The sequence below is a fragment of the Pongo abelii genome, chromosome 17, assembly GCF_028885655.2.
Source record: "Pongo abelii isolate AG06213 chromosome 17, NHGRI_mPonAbe1-v2.0_pri, whole genome shotgun sequence".
Lineage (NCBI taxonomy): Eukaryota > Metazoa > Chordata > Mammalia > Primates > Hominidae > Pongo > Pongo abelii.
Window position 1 is genome coordinate 47,401,383 of NC_072002.2, and position 24,829 is coordinate 47,426,211.

Genomic DNA, 24,829 nt, shown 5'->3' on the forward strand with positions numbered 1-24,829 from the left:
TCAAATCTAATATAAACTCTTTAGAAAATAACTTTGCATCACTATTCATTGGCAAATTGGGGGCTATCTATAATTTTAAATTAAATGCCTGAACTGAGTTTAGTTTCTGATTTTTTTTTTACATTTCTTGCACAGAAAACTTACTCTGACTGCTGAAAAAATATGATATTTATCAATAGCTTTAAATATTTTCAAACCTGTTAATCTAGTAATTTCTCTTTTGGGAATCTATCCTAAGCAAAATGCTTTATTCATTACAATGTTATTTATAATAGCAAAATAAGTTGTCAAAACATATAAATGCAGATTAATCACGATGATGATAATGATGATTAAATAACTAGATACAGAAATAACCATTGTGAAGCAATTAAAATTGTTTCTTTGTGAAAATTGCCATCACAACAAACCCTTAGTATAAGTTGTTAAAAAATATGTTGCCATGTGAGAATGTGTATAGAGGAAATGTAATTCAGCAAAAAATTGCCTGTACAAATATTTCTGTATTTACACACGTGAAGATTTATTAAGGTCAACAAACATATTTCTCATGAAAGCCTGGTATCCATATTGATCCCCAATGATAAATATTATGTCATAGCTATTCTTCAAAAAGCCAAAATGACCAACTGAGAATCATTTTAAATGCCCTTGTCGTAATTCTGTCACAACAATTTAAAACTTCAGAAATTTCTATCTATAAACTTGCCTAAAATCACATTGAATTATTTTTTGTTATGAGGACAAAGTTCTGTTAATATTTTCCTTTGGTGGAGATTCTTTTCAAAAGATAGCTATACTAATTTAAGATTTCGACATTAATATTAAAATCCAATCCTGAAGCGATTAACTTGTAACATTGATAAATGTTCTACTTTAGAAAGGAATAGGCATCATTTTGAACTTTTTGTTCATTTGTTTGTTAGATTAAATCTAAGCACAACTCTGATATCTGAGACATCCTACTTCTCAGGTGCTTTTCTTTCCCTTTCTAGATGGCTACTACAAACATTTAATTTGAGAGGAGTGATACAAAGTTCCGGGATTTGCATTTTACCTATTTAATGGAACTTAATTGGGGAAATATTTTATGATATATACTTTGCTCACTCTTTAATATGCAGTTTTATTTCTAAATGCATACATGTTCAATTTCTGAATGATACCAGTTCTTCCACTTTATGTATCGCAATTAGAATATATGCCAAAAAAGTAAATTGTGTAGTTATGCCAGTAAATCTTCAAAATGTTACATCAGTCACAATATTTTACATTATCATTTTCCAGTAATGAATATATGAAGAATGTATCAATTCACTACTTATTCCTGAAAGTCAGTGACCTTCAGATGTATAATGAAGTTTAAGTTTTATTAATTTTAAATAATAGTATTCATTCGACACTGAAAATGTTTTTTAAGTTTAACTGGGAGTCCACCTCACAACTTTGACTTGTTTAATTTTAACCAATAATATTGTTAAATGTAAATGACACAAACGGGGAATGATAATTATTGGTGGAAATATGTGCAAGGGAAATAGCTCATAAAAGGATAACTGGAATGTAGAATTCTTATTTTTTTCACTTCTTTTATTTTTCATACTATTACATTCACTCAAAAGGCCTAAATATATATAACACTTTCTCAAAGATGGATTTATTGTTATTTATTCAATTCCAATTATTAATACCTATTAAGATGGTAAAACATCAGGAAGATAGCTTGGTGAAGAGAAGAGATGTAATGAATGTTTGTTAATAGTTTCCATATTGTCTAGAGTTTATTAAGGAAAATATTTTACTTATAATTATCGCAAATGTTTCTTTAAACCTTGATACTTTGGGGATATTACAGCTTCTTTTCCCAATATTTTATTATAAAATAAAGATTATGCTTATAAGGACTGAACAAAATCCAGATTGTAAGTTCCATGAGGGATGAGACCATCATTTTGTTCGCCCTAAGAGATGTTGCACTGCGAAGATCTAACATAAGTAGGTGCACAGGTTTTCAGTAAATGAATAAATACATGTATACACATAATGTTAGTTAGGAAATATATATATATTGTGCCCTTTGGAACCACACATTTTATTTTTCAACTTCTATGAAGTAACTGATTGGCAATATAACCACCATTATAACATGGCACATTCATTATACTATTTGATACTGTACCCTTAACCATCCAATATATTCCCTTCATAAACACAAGCCAGCACTTTTAAACACTATATGCAATGCAGTCTTCATAAAATGTAATGACATTAAATAATTAAATCAAATAACTGAATTCCATAGTTCTAAGTCCATTTCTGCCAAGCAACTGTCTCATTATAATCTGGCTAACACAGCATTTTGACATAGATAAAACAGGCCACTTATGGAAATTAGAATGTGGTCCCAGGCTACTGTTAATTATACATCGATATGGGCATATTGGTTATATATTGTCAGTTTCTTGTGCTTTTTGATCTACATGATTCCATATCCCATTATTTGATTAGGTCTGATGCATTCCCTGGCAAGACCAAATGTGTGGACCTTCAAAGCTGGGACCTGTAGAACTGTGGACTATGGTTGAATGCACTAGAATAATGCTACCCATGGAGATCTGTGGAGCTTCCACCAGAGACACTTATTCTGGACAAAGTTTAAATCTATTTGAACTGTTATTTTTAAAATCAAATGTGGACTAATGCCAAAGGAGATTACAAGAAAAAAACTTGATTCAAACATTCTAGGAAGGTGGTTATGATTGAAATATTTGCACTACACATGTAAGTACAAAAAGTGAAATAGCTGTTTACAAATACCTTATTGTTAGTACAATCATCATGGTGTCTATGACTAAATGCATAGCAATGTGTCATGTATACCCTTAATTACTCTTAATGTAGGCATTTGGATCCAGTTTACCAGGCAGAGGGGCTAGGTTTTTCTTTCAATTATATATTGTAAGAGAGCTGTCATCTTCTGACCCAGTTCTAACTCTAACTCTCCTGTCCTGATGTAATTGTCTGTTGTTGTCTCAGCTGATCTTTTCCGATGATCTGTCTGTCATCCCCTAATTCTTGGTTATTAAGAATTTACTGCAGACAGCTCCTTGCTTTCTTTCATCTCACCAGAGCTCTGCCGGCTCTTGCTACCACATCCATATTCTTGCATAGACTGCACCACATTCACTTCAGTCTCATGGATGGAAAGAATGGACTTCCCACCAAAACCATCAGAAAACAAAAAATGTATTGTTAGTATTTATTGATTGATTTTACTCTAGAGCATTCTCACATCTAGCCTTTTCTTCATTTTTTTGTTTATTTAATCACTTGTTTAGCAAACCCTTGGTAAGTTTACTTTATGGATTCAGCTCTATGGTTAGGCCAGGAATTAAAAAGAAGGATAAGATATAATTCCTGTTCGCCAAGGATTACAAGTTGTAGTTGGAGGAGGCTGAAGTGTGAACAATTCTATTCCAGTTACAGTGGAATTGATTCTATCAAGTGGGGGAACAGCATAAACAAAAAGCTTCACAGAAGAAAAAAAAATCATTGATTTGAATCAGAAGATCAAAGCTGCCCCACCACTAAAGTTAGTATACATCTGAGCAAATTTGGAGGAGTCAGAGTCAAGAGAAATATTTTCTTGGCCCCTTAGGAATATTAGATTATTGTTGCCTATGGCTTGTGAATTAAACTCTCACAGATAAGGTTAAATGTTCTGCTGTCTTTTGACTTTAGCATATTACTAATAGTGTAAACAATAAAATGTATCCACATATTTAGTATCCTATCAATGCATAGCATTACAAGTAATGTCAGTTCCAAGCACCACTGTTTCAATAGTATATGATCCTGTGCACATGCCCATGCATTACACCATTGATCCCATCCCAATGAATCCCCACAGTCCTCTTATATGCCCTTGGTACATTTCTGCCCTTCACCAGCACTGGAATGATAGTTTTGCATACCGTGAGGCTTTGATGTCCTTAAAGCAGGCATTGGTGCTGAGACTGATTCATAGAATGTACAGGGGATATATTTTAGAATAAACAAGACAAGCGGGCTCCAAGTCTCTTTGTGAGTAACTTCAAAAGCATCCCTCACTTTGATTCATGGGCATTAGTGTAATTAACACAAATGTTTAAAATACAGGCTGATCCTCTAACAATGTAGAAGACAGGGAGAAAATATCTTCTTTATTAATGGCATCACCTACAGTGTGCATAGAAGCATTATTGCATTGCTTCTCCCTTAAAATCTATACACCAATTACTACAGAAAGCAAGAGTTCTCCCTAGTGTTTCCAAGAAGCAAGTCTGTAAGAATGATATGTGTCGATACCCTGAAGCCTCAGAGGAGCAAATAACTGTTTTAACTCTCCCAGGACTCACTTCCTTGTCTGTGCTGCCATGGAAACCATTCTCTTGTCCAAGGCGAGTTCTCTGATAATTAGTTTTAAAAGAACATTCTTGATTTGTAAATGAACAAATCAATCCTCTGCATCAAGGTTATTACATACCTTAAACTCTGTGTATTATCAAGTTTAACAAAATGCTCTCTATTCACTCATTTATTCAAAAGTACGTATTGAGCAAGACAGAAAAGCAGTACGGGAGGTACTGGCGGAGGCACCTTTATGACTCTGTTTGATGAAAGCCTGTGACACGCAGCTGACCAATCAAACCTGTCCCTGCCAGAGTCCAGGGGAATACTTCTGTTAGCTGCCCTACCCCAGCTCCCAACTATATGAGGACACAAAGGACTCCTCATCTTACTTTCCTGACTGGGTTACAAATTTAGCTACTGCATTGATTTATGCATAAAGTTTACTAACGGACATTATGACATTGCCTCTCAGAACTCAGAAGAAATTCATTGAGAATTTTTGAACATCTTTTGTTAACCCTGCTTGTTCCCTATTATTATTTTTGTCTCTGTTCATTGTATATATTTGACCAAGAATTATTGATAATAACATGAAAAAACACACAATTTCATGGCAGAAGGAGCTTGCAATGAGATAAGGGAATAGAGGCATTCACAAAGCTAACTACATCAGGATGCATTATGCATGAAGAAGGATAAAAGGCATAGCCACATAACAATAGTAGTTCCATGAGAGATCAGTTCCAGCAACAGTGATGAGCAAAGTTTCAAGGAAGCATCAGTTTGTCAACTGATTTCTGGAGATATTTCATATAAGAGCTCTGTATGTGGTCTTAGCAGGGAAAACCTGACCCAGAAATACAGATGCTTATTAATTATTAAAAAACACCTGATCAATGTGGGTGTGTGTTAAAGAAAGAAACATTTATCTCCATGCTGACTATAGTATTCCTCCTATAACTACTGAATAACTTAAAGAAAACCTTATACAAATACCACTTATGTTAGCTATTAAATTTCCATTTGGTCAAGTTTTCTTCAAAATCATTTATGTCCCTTCAAATAATTTGATATAACTGATTACAGAAATAAATTATGTAATAGGAAAAGGAGCAAAAATTGGTTTCACCTAATCTATATCCCCAATGATGTTTTCTAAGTTAAAGGACATGATTTAAATGGTTACAGTATTTAAAGTATATGACATCTTAGAATAATCCGTGGCACACAATTTTTGTCCTCAGTAAGTGACAGTCACCATAATAATTTCTCTAAATTTATTAATTGTGTATTAAATAAACTTAAAATTTTTAATCCTGAATATATTTTTGAGTTTAATAATTTTTTTCTGATATCAAGAGTGTTAGAAACATATTTGATGTTATGCCCTTGTTAACTATTCCTATGCATTATAGTCATCTAATTGTATTTTAATTTGTTGATATTTTAAAATATATTTTAAGAATATATATTCTAAAATATATATTTTAAAAGTCTGCTCCTCTTTTCACGGCATCATGTGAAAGGCTGAACAACCATTTCCTCTTCATGTGTACCTCCTGATTTGAACAGTTTAAGATTTAAAAAGATTTCCTATTTACTCACATTTTAATGATATACATTTCTACTTCACTGGTGGAAAAGGCTGATCAGTCACAGAAAGGTCAGTTAACACTAAATAGACCCTTTCTTTATGTAATTACAAAGAATAATATCTTTGTGCTGATGGCACTGCACATCGAGTGGGTGATGCAGAGAATTAATGTGCTGCCTTCTTGGCCCATGGGATACAGATTGCAATACAATAACCACAACTTATTCTAATTATGCAACTTTAAAAGGTCATCAGCAAAAACAGTTAAGGAATTATGAACTAACTTTATCCTAAAGTAATAATGTACTGTATAAATGCAGAAATTGTAAGAACAGTACCTAGAAACATCATTACAAATGAGAGAAAAACTGATCTAAGGGGTTCCAGAACACATATTATGGCATAAATTAAGTAAAAGCTTTGAATGATTAAAATATGTATATTTTGCAAGTTGCCATTGATGTAGTCAGATAACCTGATGCCACTTTACATTTGTAGAAAATGGTTAATTTTGAAAACACTTTTTATATTTAATGTCAGTTTTATTGTCATATCTATGTTACATCAGAATCTAAATATTTCTTTTAGAAATCTATTTGTTATGAGGTAATACATGCTGATTATATTATATACAAAATAACAGAGAGGTACATGGAGTAGAAAATTAAAACCTTTCTTCACAGTGACTGTCATTTCTATACTCCAGAGATAGCATAAACAATTTGGTGCAAGTCCTTCAGAAATAAAAATTTAAAAAAATTTTTCTACATCGATAATGAGGAAATAGAGGCAAAGGAAGTCAATTTTCTTGCCCAAGGTCACACATGGACAGAACATTAAGGCTAGGGTCCAGCCTAATTTCAGTCTGACACCCTTTCTGGGTTTACATCCCCTCCAAATCTTGGGTATGAATTGCAGAACCCTTAAGATTCTAGTATGTAAATGCTCTAATTTCTGAATACCCTATAGAATTACATCAGCCTTTCAAAATAAATTAGATACTCATGGAGGAGAGTGCTTTGAAGTAAAAAAAAAAAAAAAAAAAAAGGCCTCAGAGTCTTTTCCTTGGAGATTCAGGGTCAGAAAACATTAGGGCTATTGCCACAGATGTGCCAACTATGAGAAGTTCAGCAAATAATTTGCAGTCTAATACAATATCCTTATGGGTTGAATTACTGGTAATGTCTTCATTCTTTTGCTGCTCTATTGGGAAGGAAGAGATTATGAGCATCTCTACTCACCTGGTACTGTTGTTCACATTAGGGCACTGTCCAAACCTTGCAACGTATCCCAAGCAGAAATAGGATATAAAATATCTAAGGCAATTTTCTACAGATACCCATTTTGGGATGTGTCTACTTCCCAAAATAATTTAATCTTGGTATAGGGGAAAATGATATTCTAGATCAGGGATCAGCCAACTATGGCTCTCCAGCCAAATCCAGCCCCTGCATGCTTTTGTAGATAAATTTTACTGGAACACCTCATACTCATTGGTTTACATATTGTCTTCAGTCTCTTTTGCTTTACAGTGGCAGAGTTAAGTAATTGCAATAGAGACTGAGTGGACCATAAAGCCTGAAATATTTACTGCCTGTTCCTTTATAGACAAACATTTGCTGACCCCTACTATAGTATCATGCTGTATTAGTCCATTTACACACTGTTGATAAAGACATACCTGAGACTGGGAAGAAAAAGAGGTTTAATTGGACTTACAGTTCCACATTGCCGGGGAGGCCTGAGAATCATGGTGGGAGGCAAAAGGCACTTTTTGCATAGTGACAGCAAGAGAAAATGAGGAAGATGCAAAAGTGGAAACCCCTGATAAAACCATCAGATCTAGTGAAACTTATTCACTACCATGAGAACAGTATGGGGGAAACTGCCCTCATGATTACATTATCTCCCACCAGGTCCCTCCCACAACCCATGGGAATTATGGGAGCACAATTCAATATGACATTTGGTGGGGACACAGAGCCAAACCATATCACGTGCTTAATGAAGTTCCAACTTAAACCTCTCATTCAAGATCTATTTGGGCTCTACTTAGGCCTAAGCATAAAAAAACATGGTTAGAAAGCATTTTTATTTTTCCAGCGAAGGACCATAGTAAGGTGACACAGCCAATCAACAGTCACTTCAAAATTATCTCCAAGTCCTTAAAAAAAAAAAAAAAAGAAATCTTTGTGAGCTTTGTAAGTACTCTCAAAATGGACTCAATAACTTTGTAAAGAGTAGTCAGAGCTGTTAAAATACCATAAATCATACCCAAATGTGTCTACCCCATGCCTTCTTTAATTAAAAGTGGTTCATGGAGGTCTTGCATTATAAGAAGCTAGAGAGGTCTGCTCAGTTTTTGACTCCTGAAACTTCTGTTGGGAGGCTCAGAATTAATTTCATGTTGCTGAGCTAAGCTAAAGTTTAATTTCATGGGCAGCATAGGTGTCCATTCATTTGTAGAATGGCTAAGTAAACTGTGAAAGATTCTACAGCGATGAGAAGAAATGGACTAGACAAATATTATAGCCACACAGAATGATCTTTAAAATATGGGGCTGAGCAGGGAAGACAGAAACGGAATAATAAATTTTGCATAAATCAGCTCATAAAGGAAAGTGCCAATGGGCAATTTGATAGAAACAATATTTACAAATCAAAGGGGGAGGAAATAAATGAAGAGTTAATATTTTGAGGATATGTGAGTCTACATGGTCAGCAATGACACTGCCACTGCTCTTTCTTAAAATGTTAAGTAAATGGATGTCTAGATCTTCCAGGTTTTTCCAGGGGCTTAATAGAAAACCTCTAAATAAGGTAAACCGAACATCAAACATGTTTGGAAATCCAAATCTGTAACCATAGATCTCTCAGGATTCATAACCATGAGATTTCTTCTACCAACTAGCCTCAATCAGAAAAATAAAGGCATAAAATCTGTCATTATTAATAGTTACAGAATTCATGGTTGTTTCTCTCTATGCCTTTTTATCTCATCTTTATTTTTCTTCAACTTCTATTTATTTTTCTATCTTCTCTTTTCTTCCTTTTGTTTCCCCTCATTATCTTTGTCAAGCATAAATTCAATTGAATTCAAAACATTCAATTATTTAAGGTCCTCTTGTCACTCCTGAAGACACCATCTTTTCGTCCCATCATTTCCTCAGCCCTCTTTCTTCCCACATTAAGGTGTGGAAATAGAAATATGTCAAAAAAACTAAAAATCTTTGGGGAAATATTGAATGACCCACTTTTACGTTTCTCCCACAAAATGAAACACTTCAGGTAGTACGATGGAAGGAAGGTTAAACATGGATGGTGTAATTCATTAATGGCTGCCTTCTTTTTGATGTTGGCCATATATTAATTTGGGTAGTTATGGTAACAAATGTATGAAATTAAAAACATTTGGTTTACCTGGAAAGGTTAGTAAGAGGTATTTTATAGTTCTATATACATATGACATTTTAGCCTGGTAGGGAAGCGTAAGTGTGCCATTGTAATAAGTTTCCATTAGTAAGCTAAATATGTGACAAATACAATTATATTCTTTTATATGCACAAATACACAAATAATTCTTTTTATATTTGTAACTTACTGACAGATATGAAGAGAGGTAGAGGCTGATAAGGAGCAAAACAAGCTGAAATCTCCTTAGGAGGAATGCAGGACTCAAAAGCAATAGAACTGGAATTTGTAATGAGGCGTTTGTTATTGAAAAGTAATTCTTAATTAATTGATACTAAATATTGTGCATACATATTGGTATGTGAAGAAATGTGTAAAAATTAGCATTCTTGGAAAACTACCACTAAGTCAGGCACAGTTAGTACTTTTTACACGACACTATGCATAGCTCTGTCACTGCAATCACCATGTTTTATTATAGTTACCATCTTCATATTAATTTCCCCACTTCTGTGAATTTTTTTGTGCCATAAAAACTTTTTGCTCTTATGCTTGGTACACAATAGTTTCTCAGTAAACATTATTGAATAATTTAGTAAATGTGTGAAGCTGCATTAATACCAATACTTTCGTGGGCACAGAGGTACATTTATGAAGAAAATAGATAAACTAATTACCAATAATTTTTATATTTTAAAAGTATCCACTTGAGTCATGTGTTCTTAAATGAGAGGACTTTTCAAAGAATTATACAGGAATGGTATTTTGTTTGTGTGTGTGTTTTTATTCAGTGGAGAAACATTTCACAATTCATTTTTACAACATAAAAACATAGAAATTTATCTATTTACATTTTCACTGAGAAAAATAATAAGGTTTCCAGTTCCTTAAATCCCAGTTTGCAAAAGCATTTTACTGTATAATCTCTCTGTGTTGCATTCCAGTTTACTTGTAGGTTTTCCTTGGAAGGCTAACAGAAATCTAAACTACCTGCTTTGCTGCCTCCATACACTTTGCTAAGCTGTGTTCTCACAACTCAGGAGATTAAAATTTCAAAAAAAAAAGTAAGACAGTTTCACATGAAATGACTGTAGTTGATTTTCAAAAATTACAGAGGATCTTCACAGTTGCCAGTGGAAATGAATACTTTAAGAAAAGTGAAAATAGTAAATAAGAATACAAAAGTAGCATTTGAATGACCTTATCCCAAATATTTTTGAACAAAGAAATGATAAATTTCTTACATATTTCAATGACTTAAATATGGAGAAGTGACACATGTCTAAATTGAAACAATGCTTATATAATATACTGCTGTCTCTTCGGATGGGAGAAGCAATGCTCCTCAGTTTCGCAGGATTCCTCCTTTCTTTGTCCAGGTCAGAACAAGTGCCCTTTCCTACACTTATAACCCTGCCGATGTCAAACCTATTTTCCTTCCTTCATGCAAGTTTCCTCCTTTCAATTTTCCCAAGAAAATAAAGAAAGGAAGGAAGGAATAAAGAAAGAGCAAGTCTTCTGGAATTAAATGCTACATCCACTCCAGAAATATTCAGTATCATTAGTTTTTACCTTGCTTTGATCTCACAGTAATGACTGACCTGAGGATAGCCTTTATATGGAAACCTGTTCACATGCAATCAGGCACTGAAATTTTGAACATTCCCAAATTGACAGACTCCTGAACTTTATTTTGAATAGTAACACTTATGGACACTATCTGAAGTTCAGGCAGGCCACTGAGTCTTCCAGGCATCTGGGATCAAGCTAACCCTTCAGAAGTTGTGTCTTTGATAGTTTTCAAAGAAAGGTAATCTCTGGAATTTGGGAATATGCTACGCTACATGGCAAAGGGACTTTGCAGCTATGACTAAGGTTACAGATTTGGAGTTGAAGACATTATTTTGGAATCTGAGTGGGACTAACTAATCACGAGTTCTTAAAAGTGAGAATCTTTTCTAGCTAAAGTTGAGAGAGATGTGGAGGAAGAAGCAAGAGAAATTTAAAATATGTATGGGAATTGAGATCCGTCATCAAACCTATAACTGTCTTTGAAGATTAAAGAAGGAGGCTACAAGCCAAGGAATGCAGGCAGCCTGTAGAAGCTGGAAATGGCCCTCAACTGACAGCAAGAAAGCAGAGATGAACAATTGCAAGAAATTGAATTCTGTGAACAATCTGAACAATTCAAATGAGCCAGGAAACAGATGCTTCCCTGAGCCCTCAGAAAGGGAATACAGCCCTGGCAACAACTTGACTTAACCCATCAAGACCCAAGTCAGATTTTGACCTACAGAGCTATAAGATAACTTTGTGTCTTTTTAAACTTATAAATTTGTGCTGGTGTGTTATGACAGCAATATAAAACTAATGTGGCAACCCAGGTAACTGTGTTAGTTACTAGACATATAAAATTAATAAGATATTACAGAGAAACAAGCATTTTAACAGTGGAAAATCAGGAAACAAGTTATTAATAAATGAATTATAAATAAATAAATGTATTCAATCATTTATTCATTTATTTTGCATTTAATATTTGTTTTCTAACAGTATGTGAAGTGACTTTAGAGAGTTTGGACCATAATCCGGAAAGACACAATCCCGAATGCCATAATCCAAAATGTTGAAATCTCAAAAGATAAAAATTTCCTAAAGATAAAAATCCCAAAAGTCTAAAATCTCTAACTTCTGAAACTCTGAAAATCACAATAATAAGATGGTTGCATCATGTTAGGCCAGCTCTTATGGATTATTTTTGTGCAATTGCCCATAATCTGTCCCTGTAATACAGTTTTACACGCCTAATTTTCTTTCCAGTTTTTCTTTTTCTTTTCTTAGTTATTTTTCAACACCATTTTAAATGGTCAGCATTATTTCTTATAATTTGCTATGCTATGTATTTTATGTTTGTATCATTTCCAATACTGGAGGTATAAATTGGGTAGAGACTTGTAGAGAGTCCTAATTTGTTTTATGCATATTTTGCAAATTTGACTCCCTGAAAGTACACTATCATAAGGGTTTCTTTGTGTGTTAGCATTGTGCATGTATGGAAAAATGTTACAGTTTCTCAATAAGAGAAGAAACGTTCTTTTTTGTACATCTGCATTTGTGAAAGATAAAATTTCTTGAGATCTTGGCTCTTTGGGCAACTGCATATGCAGTGGTGACCCTTTGAAGTTTTTTATCCATTTTTGTCAAAAGACTTAGGATGTTTGTCATGGTATTTTAGAAGACCACAACTATAAAGCCGGGTGCACACATTTACCAACCATAGTGATATGTGTTTATACATTTCCCTTTTTGACCTATTTCTTTACGAACATGGTTCATCTACTCATATATTATATGCATGGAACTGTCATTAGTATACCTAAGTGTTTATGCTTGCAAAAATATCTATGTTATTATCGCTTATTTTATTGTGTAAAGTGGCATATGATGTTTTCTGTCATGTTTTTACATGTTTTTCAAATCTCCTATTAAAATTTAAGTAAGTATCTTAATTTTAAAAAATTATGTCTTCCAGAATTATATTTTCAGGATTTTGATCTTACAGGATTTCAACATTTGAGGTTATGGCATTCCAGACTGTATCTTTGGGAATTATGATTGGCTTCTCTTGTGGCATGTCAATAACTACTGAAAAATCAATTCTGATGTGGTATAGAGTAGACTATGCTAAGATTTCCTAACTAGATTTGTTTGTGTCAACTATAACAGACAGACTAAAGCATTATCCCTCCCTTAAAATAAATTTATCTATTCACTTGGTGATTTATTGATTATATTTTAAAGGTCTATTATTATTAAATAAGAATATTTTGACATTCTTGTGTTTCTCCATCGCGATTAAATATAGCTTAAATGTATTATGAACTTCCTATTCTGTTAGGTACAAAAGTCTCTCTAGCCAATAAGTTTTCTATGATTAACTATGTAAACAGTTTTTTTTAAAAAGTGTGTACTTTGATAACTTCTGTTTGAACTAGTAAGAATTCAAGCTATAATTTAAAAATAAAACTTTGGTTAGAAATATTATCTGTGCTAGGGAAATTATAAAAAAATTCAGCAAATAAGCAAGATATCCCCTCCGGTTATCAAGGTCTTGCTTCTTCCTTCTTGTCGCTCCAGGTCTATTTCTGCATGTTTATTTTTGAGCTGTCAGTTGGTGTGTAATGGCACAGTCATATGGTTTCTCTTCATTAAAGCATAACTGGGTCCAGCCTGCCCCCTTTCCACATTCAATGCAGTGACCACAAGTAATATTCAAGTATGACAATGAACAAAATACCTACATTACAGCTTTTTGTGGGCTAAGAAATTGTTGGGTAAATAATATTGTATTCTTTCAAGAATACTGACCCACTATTACAAATATACATATATACAAATTGCTGGATTTCTCAGATAATCACAACCTTATATAGATAATACAAGGAGAATAAACTTGTCAAATTGCTTAAGCATTGAAACCATAAAATGTTTAAAGAAATGTTATTGTACTCTTTCAAATCCAGAATATATCTTCAGAACTCACTTTTCTTTTACTAAAAAAGAGATGCAAAATATTTGCATTTGGTATATGTCTTTTTTAAAAAGGTTGTGGTTGATGGGTTTTCTACTCATTAAAGTCTATATTAATCCCTTGATCTTTTTAAAACTTTATTCTTAAGATACAGCATATGTCGTTATAGGGATTAATACATTTTTATAAATGAATACACCAACATAACTAGCATTTACATGAAAATATAGAAAAAATATCATCACCCCAGAAACCTCACTCATCTCCATTCCCAGTCAATAATTAACCATTATCCCAAACACACAAGTTTTGGTTGTTTTTTATAGTCATATAATTACAATATAGTACCATAGTATATATTCTCTTGAGTCTGGTATCTTTTGCTCAATCTTAATTTTGTCAGATTAATTCATACTTTTTATGTGGCAACAGTTCATTCATTATCATCACTATATACTATTCCATTTTATGAATAAACAACAATTTATGCACTCTGCTGTCCATAAATTAATTTGGGAGCTATTATGAATAAAGCTGACAGTAACACTTGGTATAAAATATTAACATATTTTGCTGCACATGTGCACTAATTCCTGACATATGCATATGCTCAGCTCTAGTTGATAGTGCCAACATTTAAAAAAAGACTACACCTATTTACTTTCCGATGAGATGTCTGAGAGTTCCTGTTGCTTTACATTTTATCTACATTTTAAAATTTTAATCATTTAGAGAAGTGTGTAGAGATATGTCATTGTAGTTTTCGTTTGCATTTATTTATCATGTTGAGCACAATTTCATATGCTTATTGGACATTTGTATAGCTCCTTTCTGAAGCGATTTTCCAGTCTTTGTCACTTTTTCTTACTATTGCTGCCTGTCTTTATTGTTTTGTTACAGTTTCTTTATTCATCATGGATGAGAGTACTTTGTTGGACATATGTATCTAAAGTATTTTCTCCTAAGATGTAACTTGTCTTTTTATTCTTTAATGGTGTCTTTTGATGAATGGAACATCTCAATTTTTAAAAGAGTACAGTTTATAAACTATGTATTTCTTTCATGGTTGGTACTTGTGTCTCATTTAAAACATCTCTGGCAATTACAAAATAAATCAGATGTTCTCACAGGTTTTTCCCTAAAAGCTTTATATAACTTTAACATTTATATCTGTAAACAGGTAGAACTGGTTTTTATGTACATTGTGAAATAGAAAGCCAAGGTATCTTTTTTTAAAAAATTATTTAGATATCCAATTGATCATGTACTATTTATTGATTCAGCACCATATACTATCTAGTACATCTTTTTACACTGTATTTTGGTGGCATCTTCTTGTAAATCAAGAGACTATGTTTACATTCTGAGTGTGTTTCTAAAATCTCTATTCTGTCTGTTGTCTCTTATCTGTCTTTGTACCAATATCACAATTTCTTATAATGTGGTCTCATAGTAAGTCTAGGTATCTGGCAGTAATTTCTCAACTTTGTCCATCTTCAAGACCCTTCGCCCTTCACATTTCCTTAGGCATTTTAGAATCAATGCATCAATTTCCAAAAATTCTGCTTGAATTTTTAAGTAGGATTGCGTCACACATATAAACCAACTTGGGGAGAGAATGCACATCTTCAAAATACTGAAATTCCAATTTATAAATCTGGTAGATCATTTCATTTATTTAGAAATTATTTGATTTTTCTCAGAAAGGTTTGTAGTTTTCTGCAGAGAAGACTTGTACATCTTTTGTTAAATATATACCTAGTTAAATATATACCTAGAGGTTTACTTATTCTATTATAAATACTATCTATTTTAATGTTTTATTTTCTAAATACTTGTGGTTAGTATATGGAGATACAATTGATTTTTGTTTTATATCCGTTGATTCTCACAAATTCACTTATTAGTTCTTACCGTTTATCTGTAAATCCTTTGGGTTATCTATGTACAAATAATGTTCTCATATAATGACAACTTTTAAAGTCATCTTTTATCACATTAAACAAGTTATTTTCTGCTTCCAGTTTGCTGAAAATATCATAAATTGGTTTTGAATATCGCCAAGGCTTTGTAATATCAATTGAGATTATTATTTGATCCTTTTCTTCCTTTTTCTGTTAATGTGATACATTATATTTACTGAATATTTTAAAGGCTGGAAATTGCTTACTTTGATTTTGGGTAAGTCAAACATTCCCCTACCCAACATTGCAAGTTATTAATTACCTTTTCACCTGCTATTTTTCTCCATGGATAATAGAAAAATAACCATTCATTTAAACACAATTAATATGATGACAGAACTAAGATGCAATGGGAATAACAGGTTTCAAAATCATTTGTGTACTAACTGTGTGTTACTGTTATCCTCCATTCATGAGAATAATAAAATCTGCTCTGTCTGCCTAACATGGTGATTATAAAGATAAAATAACTGGGTAGAAGTGAAAATACATGGCAAGCTATCAAGAAATATTATTAAGATATAGTTTAAATGGTTATTTCTTAATCTATTATGTATTAAAGTTCTATTTAATAAAGAAATGTAACTTGAATATTCTTCCCTAGTATTTTTATTTTCCTTGAACATTAAAGCAAAGTTTGTCTATTAATTTTTCCCAAAGCTATCCAAACTGCCAAAACTAACAAATGAGAAAGTTTCAAATCAATGAGACTTTAATAAACTGTTGTAATGAATACATCAATGTGTTTATTCTGCTTTCATAAACTCATGACTGATATTATAAATCAAAATTTAAGGTAAGTAATGAACGTAGTCCTTCTTATTTTCGATAAGAAAAAACCATAGTTTTTTATATAGTTTTATTCTAAACAAAACTCTGTAAGATGACCCCTCTGATCTAAGGAAGCTCATAATAGTACAACCACAGCCTCAGTCTCCTTCCAGTTCTCCTTACAGGGAAAATGGACTGTAACAACATTCTCTGCCCAATTTTGTTAGACAAAGTAACATGTCAAATTTCTTCTTTTTATTTTCAACCTTTGTGCTACTTAAGAATTAATGATATAAAATTCAAAGTAGAAGCGACATGATCATGTTCAATTTAAGCCTACTAGCCATATTTAAAAGATTTCGTCTAAAAATTAGTTACAAATTATTTTTTGGTGTTGTCTTTCTCCTTTTTCTAGCTTTATCAATTTTTCATTTATTAGATAGCCTGGTGACAGAATTCCAAAGATAGACTATGTTTTCCTGAAAGATAAAGTGAAGAGCTCAGCACTAGAAGAGTCTGCAACAGCAGAGTCACACCAGTTATCTACTGCAAGTTTCACTTTGTTAGCTTTCATAGCCAGTTAGCTTTAATGTCGGGTTCATCATATGAATTGGGGGAACAAGATCAGCACTTGGGCTCCAAACATCTTCCCTATTATTATCGCTCCATTTGTTTTGGTGATTATTCTATACCCTACCACATGTACTTATGTCCAAGACAAACAGAAGATGATGGGGGAATTCCTGCATTTTCCACAGAGGGAAAACATGAAAATCAAAAGAGATTCATGCTGATTAAAATGCACACCTATAAATAAAATGACTCTAAACTGTTAGCCTAACTTGGCTAATCCCTAGGATTCCTAGTCATAAAAACCAAAGATATTTTTGTAAATTTGTTTTTACATAAATAAGGTCATGGTCTTTGATTGAGACTTCTCCTTATAAGAAAATTCTTTAGAAGCCAAACTCTAAGAATTTCTTTTTAATTCCCCATGGACTATTCAATGACAAAAGAAAACACATGCTCAATTAAGATTAAAAGTCTGCTGAGAGAAAAAAACACAATGAATCATAGTTTAGTTTTCTTGAATAGTAAAACTTAAAAATATTTATTTTACACCTTTGTGCACATTAAATTATTAGGTGAAAATTTTCTGTTAAAAATCAATAATCCTTGATATGTTGAGAAACATTCACCTTTGAAATAAAAACGTGTATTTCTTTTGTTGGACTTTATTTTTTTTGGAAAGAGACTTGATGACTTGTGTCATAACATTCCTTAAATAATTTTAGGATAAGCTGGGGTTAAAATCCTAAATAAAAACTTTGAAATAATAAAATAATTTCTGAGGACACTAGATATCTTAAAATGGTCACAGCTACCTACTAGATGAAATTCATTATCTTGAGATTCAACATCTTGGCAAAGTCTTCATCACTAATTAAAATAGCAATGGAAGAGCATCTGTAATTACTCTGTTTAGGATAAAATTACAAGGGTTATAAATCTCCAAGCTTCAGGGCATAAACCGATCACCAGCTGGGGTGAAAAAGAAATGTCTACCTATTGTGTAGTTTTGCAAAATTAAGTACATTATATGTTTTACTCCCTCAGAAACATCTGCCACAAACTACTATATGAGAGGCTATTGGACTGCATGCAAGGGACACTACTTTGGCTATGTTATAGAAATTACAGGGTTTATATGTAGAACCTAAAATCCAGGGGCTTGTTAAAAGAATGCTTCACCTTAGTGGTGGTTTAGATTCTTCCCAGGCTAGTGATCAAAGGTCATTACAGATGTCAGGTAGAACATGAGTAATTATAGAGTTCAAATTTTGGTGTTAGTCCCTTTGCCATGAAATAGCCAGCATTATTATAGATGCTATTTGGTAGATTACACAGGAAAAAAGAAAAAAAACAGTAAGAATAGAATGCCCATGGACTTTGGACTATCATAGGAGATTGACAAAAAAGAGAAATGAGTGTAGCAAATAACGTGCTGAGGCAGCTCCCCTTCCACCCTCATCGTTGCTGCCCAAATGAAGAGGTTGGTTTACTTTCAGGACAAACAGACGTAAACCTGCATGAGGAAAGGACTTGAGGATCCCTTCTCTTTTACTAGGTTGGGTGAGGAGAAAGAAGATGGAGGCAGAGGCCAGATGTCAGAGAATGTCTGCAGCACATTCCGCATCAGCCTTGAGAATGCTGTCCAGGAGAGACCCTGGTAGCCCAAATCACCATACAGAAGTCCAAGAGAATAGGGGGTGGGGAACTTGGGGTCTGTAAGGAAGAGAACCCAGTAGTTGAGAAGGGGAACACTGCAATGGAGATTGAACTTTGTGAATTCAGAATTGGTTCATAATGGTTAATAACTACTTAACAGTTATTAATCTATTACTAATTAATGGCTAATAGTCTATACTTATTAATCTGTCCCTAAGTTAAAGGAGCCCACAGAAAATCCAAAAGCAGAATATGAGGCAAATAGCTCTTTTTCACATTCAATTACCTTGTATTAAATTCTTAAATCACAAGCTTTGGCAATATGTAGATTAAATGAAACAGGGCTATAGTTACTTTTTTTTTTAATGTTTAAATTTTTTTAAGCTATATTCAAATATTTTATTTAAAGGAAACTCAGCAAAGGCAGAGTCAAATACACTGTTCATTCTTCTTCTTTTTTTTTTTTTTCATTCTTCTAATAGGACAGACCACCTAGGAGAAGTGAGAAGTGGAGGGAGGAGACAAAATTAATCTGTTCCATATTTCCAAAGGCCAAAGTTTTTATGTAATGGGCCAAAATAGCAAGGCAAAAAGAATGTGGCTGCCTACTTGTCATTTGAATAATAGAGATTTACAGGTCAAAAAATAGATGAGGTTGGATTGCATGGTTCTGGGGTTGAGCCAGGTAGACTGAAGAGAGGTAAATTCTTCTCTTGATTGCACGTTCTTATGTTGCACCAGAGAGAGGAAACTGATATACCAGCATTTCCCCCTCTAAAACAGTTGTCCATCCTGAGATTCTTATTGATGCTATTCTTCCTTGCTTGGTTCTCTTCTTCACCAAAAATGTTTAAATTTAACTGAAGTGTTTTAGGGTATTATCTTCGCCATTTACTCATGTCCCTGATATTTGTTACTGACTTAGGCCCAACCTTTCATACATGGGTATTGCACTCGGCCTGTAAAATCTTTAGTATAATGGTATCATGTTTCAACATAGCTCTATTTTATTTAACTTGGTTTATCAAAATGTACTATATCCAGAAATTGTTTAGAAGCCTTATTGTAAGAGAATTTTATGAAAAAGTCAATTCTCACCATCCTTTTTTCACTATTAGAAATAATAGTGATACCAAGTCTTAAAACTCTTATTTCTCAAACTAGGATCACTATAATGTTCTGCAAAAAACTTCCAAGATAGATCTTAATTTTTTTTCAGCCATAGAGTCTACAGTCAAATACTGACTACAGTTTTAGTAATCACTGAACAAAGATTGTATTTTTCTTCATACAGCCTTAAAACATTTGTCTACTTTACCTGTATGTCTAAATCATACATTTGCATACTTCACCTCCCCCACCCCCGCCCTGCTACGTTAGCACTCCATTGCTGACAGTCACTATAGACCATCTATAGTGACCATAGTAGTTCACTACAGACCCCAGATGTGCTCCTGCACATTTTGAGTCCTTTCAAGGAGTTAATCGTTCTGCCTCAGTCCAGGTGCATTTTCCTCTGAAAGGAATCTGCTAAAATCTATTATTTAGGATAAGCGCATTTCAAGTAGTTACAGTATACATGATGACTCTTTTATTGCAAATTAGATGAATTTTAATTCTTACTAAGTTTATTTTGACTAAATTGATGTCAAATGAAATTTGACAGTTTTTCAACTTGAAACTTTTAAAATAAAAAATATTACCACAAAATATTTCTAATTTTTTCTGATAGTTACTGTTCAAGGAATTGCGACACTGAGCTTAGCCATCAAGGTAATTATCAGGACCTGTGAATTATTAACCTAGAATCTGCTGCATAGATTTACCAAGCCAGGAGAGTCTGCAAAGCTGAGCTACTACAGAGGGGGCTTTACCTTTCTAAACCTCGAGCTACCACCAGGGAAATTTGGGAGATTTGGGTCATAACTGTGGTGGCCAAATCTACTCCCACTTAATGCTTTTAAGAACATATGCTTTGGAAGGAAAACCAAGGTTCCAAAGAGTAGTTGAAAAGTCTAAGGCAAAGATGTTCTAAATTAATCTTGTAGAAATGAAACTGTGGATAGACAAGGGAGTGGCTTTGTATTAGCTTTGCACTGCTGCATAACAAATTACTACAAAGTAAGCAGCTTAAAACAACAGCCAGGGATCATCTCACAGTTCTGTAGGTCAGAAATTCTGGCATGGCCCAGCTGGGTTCTCGGCTTAGTGTTTGACACACAAGGTGGCAGTTGGAGTGAGTTCTCACTCAGAAAACACCCAGAGCTGTTGCTCACTTTTCAAGTCCGTCAGATGGCTGGCAGGGTTTATTTCCTTGTGGCTGTATGACTGAGGTTCCTGTTTTCCTGTTGGCTGTCAGCCAGGCATTGCTCTCAGCAACTAGAAATGCACTCAGGTGGCCCACTCCAGCTTGAAGCCAGCAGGGAAGAACCCCCTGTCAAAGCCCCTCTCACATTGAATCTCTTTTACCAGGAAAAGCCTACTCCCTTTTAAAGACTCAATTAGGTCAGATTCACTCAGGATAATGTCCTTATCCTAAAAATCAACTGATTTGGGACTTTAATTACATGTGCAAAATTCCTTCACAGCAACTCCTCGGCAAATGTTAATTGAATGACTGGAAAATGTGTGTGTGTATATATATACATATATCCTGGAATCAATCCGCAAAGCAGAATCAGTAGGATGCAGAGCTAGATAATAGGTGATGATGATGATAGATAGATAGATGCATAGACAGACATAGACATAGACTATCTATCTATCTATCTATCTATCTATCTATCTATCTATCTATCTATCTATCTATCCAAAGTAATTAACTTTTGCAATTGTCAGGGAGGCTAAGTAAATTCAAAGTCTATCATCAGGAAGGATCACAGGAAGGCTAGAAACCATGAGTATGGGCTGAAACTGTTGTCCACAGATAGAAGTTAGAATGTCTTCTTTCTCTCAGTCCACTCCTGTGTTTTCATAGGAGTTCTCCAACAACCTGGTTGATTGAGGAGGAAAATCTCAGGCCTGGTTGATACAGGGTCCTATATGATATGCAGACATCACCTGAAAGCAGACAGCTATAGCACTACAATCACTTTCTGGGATAGCCATGAAGAACAATGGTGAAGGAGGATTCCCCCAGTGGGCAGCATTTCCTATGAGCAGTGTACCTAGTTGTTCATTTGGTCTGGATGGAGAAAAAGCCAGGGGCATGAATCTATATCAATTGATGGGTTGTGGTTAATAGTTTGGCTGGATGACCATGGACTACTAAGGGGCATGGTTAGAAAATTGATGAAAAGGAGGTCTGGGGAAGAGATATATGTATTGCCCATTCTGAATGGGGAAAAAATGAAGATATTTGTGTCTCATATTAAAATTTACCAAAAGGTAACATCTGCAGAAGAAGATTTTAGAAATCAAGTGGGTAAGACGGCCCATTCAGTCAATTATGAATTAGCCTCTTTCCTCAACCACTCCTGGCGTTGTCCAATGAGCTTCTGAACAAAATGGCCACAGTGTTTATGGCAATTAATGGGATGGAGGTTATGCATGGGCTCAGCAACATTGACTTCCACTCACCAAAGCTGACCTGGTTACAGCCACTGCAGAGTCCTTAATCTGCCAGCAACGTAGACCAACATGAATCCCTGATATGGCAACATTCCCTGAGGTGACCAGTCAGCTACCTGGTTGCAGGTTGATTATACTAAGCTGCTTCGTTTGTTGGACACAGGAAGGGGAACATCACACGCTAGGGCCTGTCGTGGGGTGGGGGGAGGGGGGAGGGATAGCATTAGGAGATACACCTAATGTAAATGATGAGTTAATGGATGCAGCACACCAACATGGCACATGTGTACATATGTAACAAACCTGCACGTTGTGCACATGTACCCTAAAACTTAAAGTATAATTAAAAAAAAAAAAGAAAGAGACACTTAATCTAGATATGGACTTGCCTTCCCTGCTATAAAACACTTCATCTAGTTGTAGTTGTTTGGTAGGGTGACCCAAACCCTCATTCTTGAAGAGTGATGTCTATTCAATCCTGATCAATTGGGGTATTGTAGTTTTCCACTGACATTAATCACAAGACATGGGGGTACAAAGAGAGGCCCTGGAGGACCTCCTTATTATTCTCATTGTGTAGTAGCAGCCCAATTTCCCCAGGGTAGTCAGGATCAATCACTGCAGCCAGCAGAGTAACCCCTGTCTGACAACCACAGATATACAGAATGCCTTATCATTTGGCACAGCATTTTTTTCTGACTAGTGAATTCACTCCATAGTAAATGAAATGTATTGATAGGCCAATGCTCATGGAAGTCACTGGTTTTATCATGTTCCCATCATCCTGAAGCAGGCACTTGATAGAATAGTGGAATGGCCTTTTGAGCACTCAGTTATGATAACAACTAGGTGGCAATGCCTCACAGAGCTGGGGCAATGTCCTCTAGGATGTGATATCTACTCTAAATCAGCCTCCAATGCATGGTGCTACTTCTCCCACAATCACCATTTATTGGTGCATAAATCAAGGGGCATAAATGGAAGTGGATCCACTCACTATTATCCCTACTGATCCACTACCAAAAGTTTTGCTTCCCATTCTCATGACATAACTCTGCTGATCCAGAGGCCCAAGAACCAAAGAAAGAAGGACCTCTTCAAGAACTACAAACCACTGCTCAATGAAATAAAAAAGGACACAAACAAATGGAAGAACATTCCATGCTCATGGATAGGAAGAATCAATATCGTGAAAATGGCCATACTGCCCAAGGTAATTTATAGATTCAATGCCATCCCCCGTCAAGCTACCAATGACTTTCTTCACAGAATTGGAAAAAACTACTTTAAATTTCATATGGAACCAAAAAAGAGCCTGCGTTGCCAAGTAAATCCTAAGCCAAAAGAAAAGCTGGAGGCATCATGCTACCTGACTTCTAACTATACTACAAGGCTACAGTAACCAAAACAGCGTGGTACTGGTACAAAAACAGAGACAGAGACCAATGGAACAGAGCAGAGCCCTCATAAATAATACCACACATCTACAACCATCTGATCTTTGACAAACCTGACAAAAACAAGAAATGGGGAAAGGATGCCCTATTTAATAAATGGTGCTGGGAAAACTGGCTAGCCATATGTAGAAAGCTGAAACTGGATCCCTTCCTTACACCTTATACAAAAATTAATTAAAGATGAATTAAAGACTTAAATGTTAGACCTAAAACCATAAAAACACTAGAAGAAAACCTAGGCAATATCATTCAGAACATAGGTATGGGCAAGGACTTCATGTCTAAAACACCAAAAGCAATGGCAACAAAAGCCAAAATTGACAAATGGGATCTAACTAAACTAAAGAGCTTCTGCACAGCAAAAGAAACTACCATCAGAGTGAACAGGCAACCCATAGAATGGGAGAAAATTTTTGCAATCTACTCATCTGACAAAGGGCTAATATCCAGAATCTACAAAGAACTCAAACAAATTTACAAGAAAAAAACAACCCCATCAACAAGTGGTTGAAGGATATGAACAGACACTTCTCAAAAGAAGACATTTATGCAGCCAACAGACACATGAAAAAATGCTCATCATCACTGGCCATCAGATAAATGCAAATCAAAACCACAATGAGATACCATCTCACATCAGTTACAATGGCGATCATTAAAAAGTTAGGAAACAACAGGTGCTGGGGAGGATGTGGAGAAATAGGAACACTTTTACACTGTTGGTGGGACTGTAAACTAGTTCAACCATTGTGGAAGACAGTGTGGCGATTCCTCAAGCATCTAGAACTAGAAATACCATTTGACCCAGGCATCCCATTACTGGGTATATATCCAAAGGATTATCAATCATGCTGCTACAAAGACACATGCACGCATATGTTTATTGCGGCATTATTCACAATAGCAAAG

General features: G+C 34.4%; 1 protein-coding gene across 5 annotated transcripts in view; it reads right to left on the reverse strand.

Annotated features, from left to right (window-relative positions):
* CCDC178 (coiled-coil domain containing 178) overlaps positions 1-24,829 on the reverse strand; it is a 516,828-nt gene that overhangs the window by 163,609 nt on the left and 328,390 nt on the right. The window lies entirely within an intron of this gene.